General features: G+C 38.2%; 1 long non-coding RNA gene across 1 annotated transcript; it reads left to right on the forward strand.

Annotated features, from left to right (window-relative positions):
* Positions 1-6,920: 6,920 nt before the first annotated feature.
* On the forward strand, positions 6,921-8,244 carry LOC142639382 (uncharacterized). The gene is made up of 2 exons (XR_012845155.1): positions 6,921-7,328; positions 7,700-8,244. It is a non-coding gene; the product is annotated as an uncharacterized LOC142639382 (long non-coding RNA).
* The last annotated feature ends 2,373 nt before the right edge of the window (positions 8,245-10,617 follow it).

The following is a 10,617-nucleotide window of genomic DNA, read 5'->3' on the forward strand; positions in this document are numbered from 1 at the left end:
GCAGCCATCATCCCGGTCAATTTCTGAACTTCCTTTGGATTCTGAGGTGGTTGCAAGCCCTGAATGGCTCTAACCTGTGCCGAATTCACCTCTATCCCTCTATGAGTCACCATATAGCCCAGAAACTTTCCGGAACCCACCCCAAAAGAACACTTTGAGGCGTTAAGGCGCAGCTTGTACTTCCTAAGTATTTGAAAGGTGTCATCGAGATCTTTTACATGCATAGGTATTGCCTTACTCTTTACTACCCTATCATCCACATATACCTCAATGGTCTTTCCAAGTTGCGATTCAAACATTCTGGTCATCATTCTTTGGTAAGTAGCCTCGGCATTTTTCAACCCGAACAGCATCACTTTATAGTGATAGTTCCCTGTTGGAGTAATGAAAGCAGTCATCTCCTGATCACCCAACGCCAATGGTATTTGGTGATAACCCTGGAAAGCATCTAAAAAGCTCATCCGAGGATGCCCGACCGTAGCATCCACAAGCTGATCGATGCATGGCATCAGGAACGAGTCCTTTGGGCAGGCTTTGTTTAGGTCTTAGGAACAACGGCATGATTGACGTTCAAATGATGGCAAATGAAGCTTGGGTCAACCCCTAGAGCCTCATAGGGATCCCAAGCAAAGACATCGATATTGTTTTTCAAAAACTTCACCAATTCCATCTTCTCTTGGTGTGGTAACCGTATCCCAACTTGAAAGAATCTCTCGGGGTCATCGGCTATTAGAAACTTCTTCAAATCTTCACACATGGCTTCCTCTGCTGTCATCGCATCGGGCGTATCCAGAGTTGTTAATTGCTATAAGTCCTTCACAGCTGAGGCCGAGGACTCTGATTTGGCTTGATGCAGTACTGTAGTCGATATGCATTGCCTCGCCACTGATTGGCTGCCAAGAATTTCCTCGATGGATCCCCCCGAAGGGAATTTTACTTTAACATGCAAAGTTGAGGAGACGGCACCCAAAGCGTGCAGCCAAGGCCTGGCAAGGATGGTCGTGTATGGAGAATATGCATAAACCACGATAAAATCCACCTCGACCGTTTCCGAGCCAGACTGTACATGCAATATAATCTATCCCTTCGGTATAACAGTCTTCCCTTCAAAACTTATTAATGGCGAGTCATAAGGAGTCAGATCCTCTAGTTTTAACTTAAGCCCCTTGAATAAGTCAGGGTACATAATATCCGCGCCGCTGCCTTGATCGATCATCACCCTTTTGACGTTGTAATTCCCTATCCTCAACGTGACCACCAGGGCATCATCATGGGGTTGGATGGTCCCGACCTTATCCTCCTCAGAGAATCCCAAGACAGGCACACTCCTTCTAATTCTCTTCGGCTTCGAGCCTGACTCCTCGGCCTGGAAGTGTGACACTACCATCACCCTGGTAGGACAGGAACCGGTTTTGCCAGGTGTAGCGAAAATGATATTAATCGTTTCCAAGGGCGGCCGAGACGAGTTATTCTTCTGATTATTTGAACCTGACTGACTGCCTTGCCCGTTTGGTTGATACAGGTGTTGCTTCAATTTTCCCTCTCTAACAAGCTGCTCCAGATGGTTCCAGAGGGTCCTACAATTCTCAGTAATATGACCCACATCCTGATGATATTGACAATAGAGGTTCTGATTCCGCTTTGTGGGGTCCTCAGCCATCTTACTGGGCCACTTGAAGTAGGGCTCCTTACGGACTTTCTCCAGCAATTGGTGCACTGGTTCTTGAAATACAGTGTTAACTGCTTGAGGAGTGGCTGAGCTAGACTGCCCAGAGTAATCTCTCCTCGGCTTATTGTTATGGTACCTGTCCGACCTGAAATCCCTTCTCTCCTGCAGGATAACCTTCGCCTTACCCTTACCTTGCTATTAATCTTCCTCAACCCTTTTGTACTCGTTAATGCGATCCATGAGGCGACATACACTCCGTACGGACTTTTTGGTCAGGGATTTCCTTAAATCATGATCAGTGGGAAGACTCACTTTAAAAGTATTAATCGCCACTTCGTCAAAATCTCCATCTAGCTCATTGAACATCTCCCAATGCCTGTCGAAGTATGCTTTCAATGTCTCACCCTCCCTCATAACCATAGATAATAACGAGTCCAACGGTTGAGGAACTCTACTGCATGTAATGAACCGAGACGCGAATGTCCTTATAAGCTCCATGAACGAATCGACAGACCCCGACTTTAGTCCATTAAACTATCTCATAGCAACAGGTCCCAGGCTAGAAGGAAAGACTTTACACATCAAGGTTTCATTCTGAGAATGCACCACCATCCTCTGATTAAAGTGACTCATATGTTCCACCAGGTCTATCCTGCCATTATAAATGGTGAAGGTGGGCTGGGTGAACCGCCTAGGGAGTCTTCCCTTCTCAATCTTGCGTGAGAAGGGCGATTTACAAAGTTGGTGTAACACTCGGCTCATTGCATCGTTTCTCAAGCCCCTGGAAGGAAGCCTCCTATGCTTACGACCTGGTAGGTCATCCCCTTTGCAAGAGAAGGGTTCGCTAGAGGGAGTCCTGGACCTTGAACTGTAACTGCTTCCTCGGGATTCCCCTGAAGATGGATTGGATGGGGGTGAAGCCCGCCTTCGTCTGACACGGCGTAGCTTTTTCTTGAGGTGGTCAATCTCCCTCTGCATAGCCCTAGCATCATCCTCGTGGGTGGCACTGCCTCCGCTACGCGTATGACTCGCGCCAGGATATACAGTATGAACACTTCCCTCTCGATCCCTCCGACGCTCAAAAAGATCTTCAGGCTGGGATCCCTAAGACTCTGCATGATGCGGACCTAAGCCTGCCATGATGTTCCAATTCCTTCAACGCTAGATTCCCCACAAATGGCGCCAATTGTAAGTGCACAATTGTACCCGGACCCAGAAACTAGTGTTGGGCTCAGGCCCAATGAGCCTTATACAATGAAATTTGTAGAGTATGGATTTGAAACCTAGGTTTCAGATGTTGGAAGTTTGATTAACAGACTAGAGTGCCACAATCTATGCAAATGGTAAACAAGTATGACAAAGAAACCTCATCGGACGTAAGCCGATGACGAATTGTATATTCCTTCTCATTCTATGCCAAAGATTACAATTCTTAGTTCTTTTTCTAGTTTAGAAGCAGGTCCCCCTCTCTTTCCTTTCTCGTCTCCTTATATACTTCTTCTTCTTCACTGGTTCATCTACGTGTCATACAAATCTTCCCCTTGGATACTTATCCCATCCACCACCTTCTTGAAGTCTTCAAATAATAGCAGGAAGGCTGAATTCTACTGGTCAGGGGTCATTTCCCCATTAATGCGGCCAGTGAGGTAGATGCAGGGCCTTTAATGTGGTGGTAGCAGCTTTTTCCTTAGATATTTCTCACATGTTCCTGCTTCTAAAGGGTGCTTAGATCACCCTCTTACCCATCAGTTCTTTCAGAATTCTGCCTCTAACACATTTAGCAAGTCCTAGGGTCATTGCTGGGCCTGTCCGAGGAGACACTCCTCCTCGGACAACTCCTCAGACTACTACAGTGCGGATTGACTTGTGGGCCTAGAGGTCCTGATCAAAACAAACTAGTACCAACCGATCAGGCCCAAAGCTCAAACGTTTATTCAAGAGCTTTTACCCCCCACAGACACTATCACTTTACATTTAGTTTGTTATTCTTTCTTTATGTATCCAGAAGATTAAGAAAGAGAATGGATAATGGCTGTTGTGTGTAAACAAATATTTATATTCCAAGTATTTAGTTTTTTATTTTTTTCTTTACGTATCCCAAGCTTTAATTTTTTATTCTTTCTTTACATATTACGAGTTTGAAATTTATATTTTTTGATAAATTTCGATTTAAATTAGGTTCTTTCAACCCAAACATGTATTTTCTCATTAGGTAAGTGTACAAAATAAATCGAAGTGGACCAAAATGAACCAAAGTGATCCAAATGGACTGAATTGGACTAAATGGAACAAAGTGGTCCAAATGGACAAAATAAGGCTGTATGGACCGAATAGGAACAAGGTGGACCAAATGGACTGAATAAGAATGCACAGACCAAATAGGACCTTCGTGGACAGAATGGACTGAAGTGGATAGACTCGACCGAATAGGATTAATGTGGATTAAATAGGACTGAATAGAACTAAAGTTGACAAAATGGACTGAATAGAATGAAAGTAGACCGAATGGCCCAAATAGGACTGAAGTAGATAAAAGTGGACAGAATGGACTGATTAGGACTAATTTGGACCAAATAGAAAAGAGAATTCAGAGGTAAATCTAAACCAAAGCGGGATTGGAATAAAATATATATAGACGCTCTGTTTGTTTTGCTGGAAAACTTTCTGTAAAGATAGTTTTCCATATTTTCCAGTGTTTGGTAGCACAAAAAAAAACTGGTCAACGGAAAACTATCTTTAGTCAATGAAAAATCCTAATAAAAATAAGGATTGTTTTTTATAGCTTGTTTTCCAAAAAAATTTTTTGGAAAACAATCTCTATCTCACAGTACGCTCTCTCACTCCCACTCTTTCTCTTTTCCCTTTTCTTTTTCTTTCCTCACACCCTCACTATCACTCACTCTGGTTTCTCCTCTTCCATAGATCTTTCTCTCTCACTCTCTCTTCATATTTCTCTTCCCCTTTATAACACAATTCTTTGAGTATATTTTTTTTTCCCTCATTGCTCAGTAATTATTTCATTCCTCTCTACCAACTTGCAAAAGAGAACATATTTGCAGCGGTAATTATTCATTCCTCTCTACCAAAATCTCAATTTTTTACTTTGAATTTCAAACTTGATTTTATTTTTTTCTCTAAGAAACTTTTGGTTTGATGGATTTCATGTATAAGTTTTTTTTTGCACATAAAAGTGTTAAAATATATATATATATATATATATATATATATATATATAAAATAAAAAAGAAGAATGAATGAATGAATGAAGTAAAAGACGAAAATTTTAAACATAGTGCCTATATGGCTCTAAATTACTTTTACATAGCATAATCTTTTTTGTTGATAGATACATTATGAAGATATTATGTAGTGATGATATATTATGTAGATACATTATATAAATACATAATTTTCAGTAATATTAAAGACTTCTGGTTGACCATAGTAGACAATTAGTGTACTAGCAAAAAGAGTAGACAATGAAAAGTTATTGTTATTTTGTACTTATTAAAGATGTATTCTCCTGTCAATTTTATGTATATAGATAAATGGTTTATATATATAAATGTGTGTGTGTGTGTGGACGTTCCTGTCCATATATATAAGTAAAATGAGTGATAGAGATCATGAAAATTTGATAACTAATTTTTATTATATCTATTGTCAAAATTTTAGTATGAAAACCAAATTCATCCTTGGTTTTTTTTTTTTTAATATTGACATTAGTTAGTTTACATAATACGCATGTTTTAAATTACACAAGAAATATAAAAATAAAAATAAAAATTTGCATACCAAACACCAGAAAACATTCTCAAGCTCATTTTCAAGGTCGTTACCAAACACTGGAAAATGATATAGTTTTCTAGAAAATGCTCTTTAAAAAATGAACCATTTTCCAGAAAATGTTGATGCTGAAACAAACAGAGCGAGAGTTAGAAGTTGACGTAGATGCAAAATCTTGTATTAAATAAGAGTTGTTTGGACTTTGGAGTTTGGAGTCCTTGTTTTTAGCCGGTGGTCCTATTTTTATGCTTTTGAAACGTTGGTGGATTTAGATAAATTTGAGAAGTTCTTTAGAAATAAAACATTGAAAGTTATCTAATTACAAAGACCGATGAGTTTAGGATTTCTTGCAAGAAAAACCCTATTATGCTTTTTAAAATTTTATTATTATTATTGTGTGGGTAAAAATGGTCAGAACACGCATTTGGGCATTGAGCCTGATTTGGCGGTGTGAGTCTGTCCGAGCAGAGCCTTTGAGGCCTATAAGCCAGCTCTTGCTAGAAAAGTTGATGAGGTTGTCCGAGGAGAGACATCTCCTCGGCTAAGTCAAGTTAAGATCGTATGACACGTCATGATGTTTGGGGAGAGCTGGAAAGTTTGTTGGGTAAAGATGTGTTCCACACAGTTTTAGAGAGGGAGAACGTATGAGAAATATCAAGGGAAAAGGCTGCTACCACCGCATTAAAGACCCTGCACCTACCTCTCTGGCCGTATTAATGGGACAATGACATTTGAACAGTAATGTTTAGCCTTCCAGCTATTGTTTGAAGACTTCAAGAAGGTGGTGGATGGGACAAGTATTTAATTGGGTGATCTGTGCTACGCGTGGAAGATGAAATGGAGAAAAAAAGGATATAAGAAAGGAAAGAGGCATTAGGAAAAGGCGGGGATCGGAGAAAAAAGAGAGGAAGAGATAGAGAGAATACTGTACATATTATCTTTAGTCTTAATCTATTGCTTACGTCCGAGGAGAGTTTCCGTTATTTTCATCCATTGATTGTGTAGGTAGTGGCGATCTAGCCCACCTATCTATTGTCCAACATCTGTAAAGCCTAGGTTTCAAGCCCACGCTCTACAAATCTCATTGTATAAGACTTTTTGGGCCTGAGCCCATCACTCGTTTGGGACCGAGTACAAATTGTGCCCTTACAATTATTATTATTATTATTATTATTATTATTATTATTATTATTATTATTATATATAACCGAAACTTTTGAAACTCCCACAATTTTCCACGTCAGCATTTAAATTTTTTTTAAAATTTGATTTATATATTTTGATTTTTTTCTCAACCCATTTACTATTATAAAAAATAAAAATTAAATCTCATTATTTCCCCCACCAAATACACGTTACAAAACCGATACTTCTTCAAAACCTAAACCTAAAACTAATACCTCTTCAAAATCTCTCTTCTCAGCTCCTCTAACACGCTAACATCACCTTCCCGGCTTCCCCTAGACCTAAAACTCACCCTTTCCTTCCCCAAAATCAAAACCCAAAACTCAAATTCTCCCACCCATGTTGAGCATAGCTGAAAATCATGGTTGTCCAACCTATCAAATCAGGATTCTCTATGTGATCAAATGTTTTATGGCAATCTCCTACACTTCCAAATTTGGAATTCATAGTCATCAGTGAACTACCAACAGAGACATCTGAATCTAAGCCCAACTTTGCAATATAGGCGTGCAGGTGAGTCCCAATTCCTGATCTATTCAAAAGTGCAACAGCTCCCAACATTGATGAAACTGTGATATAGTCCATGGCGAAATCAGCCATCAGCATATCACGGAACAGCATAAGGGCCTTTTCAATGTACCCATTTTGGCCTTTTCAGCATATCACCCTTTCCACACCCAATGCCTAGGTACAATTGCTTTCGTCTTTCTCTTTATTCTGAATTTAAGTTTTTCAATTGAAACCAAACAGGCAGCCTACTTAATGATGAAAACAGAGGAAATTTTTTTTTTTTTTTTTTTTTTTGTAATTTGGAAATATGATTTAGGTTATGGTATTGTGGTTTGATTGGTTTTGATTTAGGAAGAACAGATGCTTGACATTGATTAGTAAAGCTTTTTTTTTTTTTTATTAAATTAGGGTTATTTTAGGCACGGTACCAATGGTTGTTTTTCTTTGCAATTCAATTTTCAGTTGCTTATTTTGGATTCTCATATATTATGTTTGTTCCTTTCCCTAAGCCTAGGTACGCTTGCTTTCTTAGATATTTACTCCTTCCAGGTACACAGAAACAAAAGAAGACTAATAATGATAAAGTAGTTGTTGAAAGGCCACGACGTTCAGTCAGGCTACAAGCAAAGACACCAACAGAAACAAAAAGCAAAAGAAGAAGATATAGAAGATATTGTTAAGTGGGGTTTCAGAGGCGACGAAACCCAGAAGATTAGAGAATCTTTGTTGGAGTGGTATGACCAGAACAAGAGGGACCTCCCATGGCGGTACACAACTACACCAGAATAAGAATCTTGATGATTACATTTTTATTTTATCACAAGTGTTGTAAATGTCATGTGGAGTCATAAACATGCATGGAAGGCACGACCATAGACTTGAGCATGAACTGAAAGTTGAGTTTGTGTCAAAACTAACGGATAATGTGATTGCTTCTTCCATGTATAATAATATAGTGAAATCAGACTATTGGCCATTTGGCCTTTGTTCTCAGTAGTATATGCCCTCTCTTTGTTAGGGAAATAAAAAATCTCTGGTCTTTGTGGTGCAGCCATATTGTACTGTTGACTTAGCTTTTATATATGACTTTTATTAATAAATGTCCCAATGGCACAAGTTATGCACATTTTGAGAACCACATATAACTTCCTTGAATTTTAAATTAGTAACATATCCTCTACTCGCTTAAAAAAATGTGGGGATTCCAATGGTCGGGCATAGGGTAGCTAAACATTCAAGATCTAAAATTTTTTGTTTATGCACCAATGCTCTGCTTAATGACTATTAACAAAAATAATGGACAAAGTTTTCCTTTAAATAGTTTGAAGGAAAATTTCTTGGTGATTTGTAAAATTATTTGTGTGTATTTTTAATCACATGACTTATTGAATGAATCATGAGTCATGATTTAAAAAAAAAATTTATGTTGAATGATTTATTAATCTCCATGGACTAGATTGAATCATTGAAAGAGAACCCTCTGCCCCACGCATCTGCCAAAATTGACCACACAAACAATTCTTCTTCTTTTTTTCATTTTATTTTTAATAATTTGATAATTACAACTTATAACATGGGAGGGGGATTTAAACCACAGAAACTATTCTTAAAATTTTATTTGCACTAAGGTATTTTGGAAAAGTTTTGGGGGGGCTAAAGTTTTAACTTTTAACTGGGTTGGTCTAAGCTCGAATTTTATTTGCACCGGTGGTTCCCTCGCTCTAACCCTTTTCTCTGTTTGTTTACCTTTGTTTGATGTATTGGGGTTTGGAGTTTAAAATATGAAAGAGTTTTTGGATATGGATGTTTGGCCGCGGTTTTGGGTATGGCTGTATGTTTGAAATGTTTCCTTATGATGTGTGAGCATGCATAAAGTGATGATATGATAAAACCAGCATGTATTGAAGGTATTCTATGAAAGGTGAGATAGGATAGATGTTACCCACTTTGGTTCTCTGTCTTTACTGCTTGTTCTGTTTCTTCATGTTCTATCTTTGCGCTGAAAAATGAGCAAACTTTAGGTTAGACTCTAAACTAAAAAAGGATAAAGAAAGATGAGAGAGTAAGAAAAAATGGTATTAGGTTGTCTCTGCTCTGCTCTATCGTCTTTACTGTTGTTGTGATTTTTGTTCCCTTGTTTTGCTGATATTGTTGCTCTAAATGCTTCTTGTCTGTAGTTGTAGTTGCTGCTATTGCTTAGCTGTTCTGAAGTTTTGGGTCAGTGAAAAATGTAGAATTTTTTATTGTATTTTGGGCTCTATTTTTTGAGTTTTGGAGGGGATGTGTGTTTTTTTTTTTGGGGGAGGGGGGGAGGAGAGGAGGGGGGACTTGATGGTAGAAAGGAGGGAACTTTCTATGTTTTGGTTCTGTTTTTGGGGTTTTGGTGGTTGTAGAGATGGTGTTGGGAGCTGGCTGTTTTGGTTTATAAAATAGGTTGGATTTTTATGTCTGTTTGGAGTTTGTCAAAGAAAGGAGTAATTTTTTTGAGTTGTTTTGTGTTAGTGAAGATTGAGAAGGAGGGATCTTTCTGGGTATTTTTGGGGTTCTGTTTTGAAGGTTTGCAGTGAGGATTTTGTAGCATTTTTTATTTTTTGCTAAGCGAGGTTTTTGTAGCTTTTGAATGGTTGAAGATGACTGTTGTATGGGGTTTTTAGGTAAGTGTGAAAAAGGGCCAAAATGGCACAATATCACTGTTTACTGAAATATATATCAATTTACTAGTATTTTGGAAATAAATAGGACCAAAAGGGCACAATAGCACTGTTAGCCAAACATTGAATATCTAAAATATTACTTATCTAAGTTTAGGAATTAGTAAGAATTTTCATAGTAAATTAACTATTATTTTAAGAGAGAAAGAAAGGCGCCCTTACTTTATTATACAAACCCTAATTTTGTGTAAGTAAAATTAATAATGGAGTATTTGAGTAATTTAAATACATAATCGGGCTGGGTTCACTGGTTCAGGTAACTAAGGGTAAAACTCAAGCCCTAGCGGGTTTTAAATTTTAAACCAATACCCATTTGAAAGAAAAATCCCAAATCCTTACTATTAGGGTCATATCAGGTTGAAAAACCCATTAAATTTTACCCATTGTCATCCTTAACTTAAATACTGTAACCAATGTTTTTGTCTTGCCAAAACATGGTTTGAGAGGAAAGATTCCACTATGGTCATAGTGAATGCATTTGGATGGAACTTTTTGCTAAAATCTTATATCGTTATTGTAGGGACACAATTTTCAGACCAAGCCCAAAATGTAAGGGATCTTGGCCCATAAACACAGTACAATAAATTGTAGAGAGTGGGTCAAAGAGCTAGGTTTTAGTGCTTGGATAACAGTTAATATGGTTTTGGATGATGAGCCAACAAGAATTAAACCCGGTTTGTGTGAGAAAGTTGGTTCTCGGCACAGTCCTAGGAGCTCTATTCTAGCATATATTGGATGACCATGGTTACAGGAGTT

The sequence above is a fragment of the Castanea sativa genome, chromosome 1, assembly GCF_040712315.1.
Source record: "Castanea sativa cultivar Marrone di Chiusa Pesio chromosome 1, ASM4071231v1".
Lineage (NCBI taxonomy): Eukaryota > Viridiplantae > Streptophyta > Magnoliopsida > Fagales > Fagaceae > Castanea > Castanea sativa.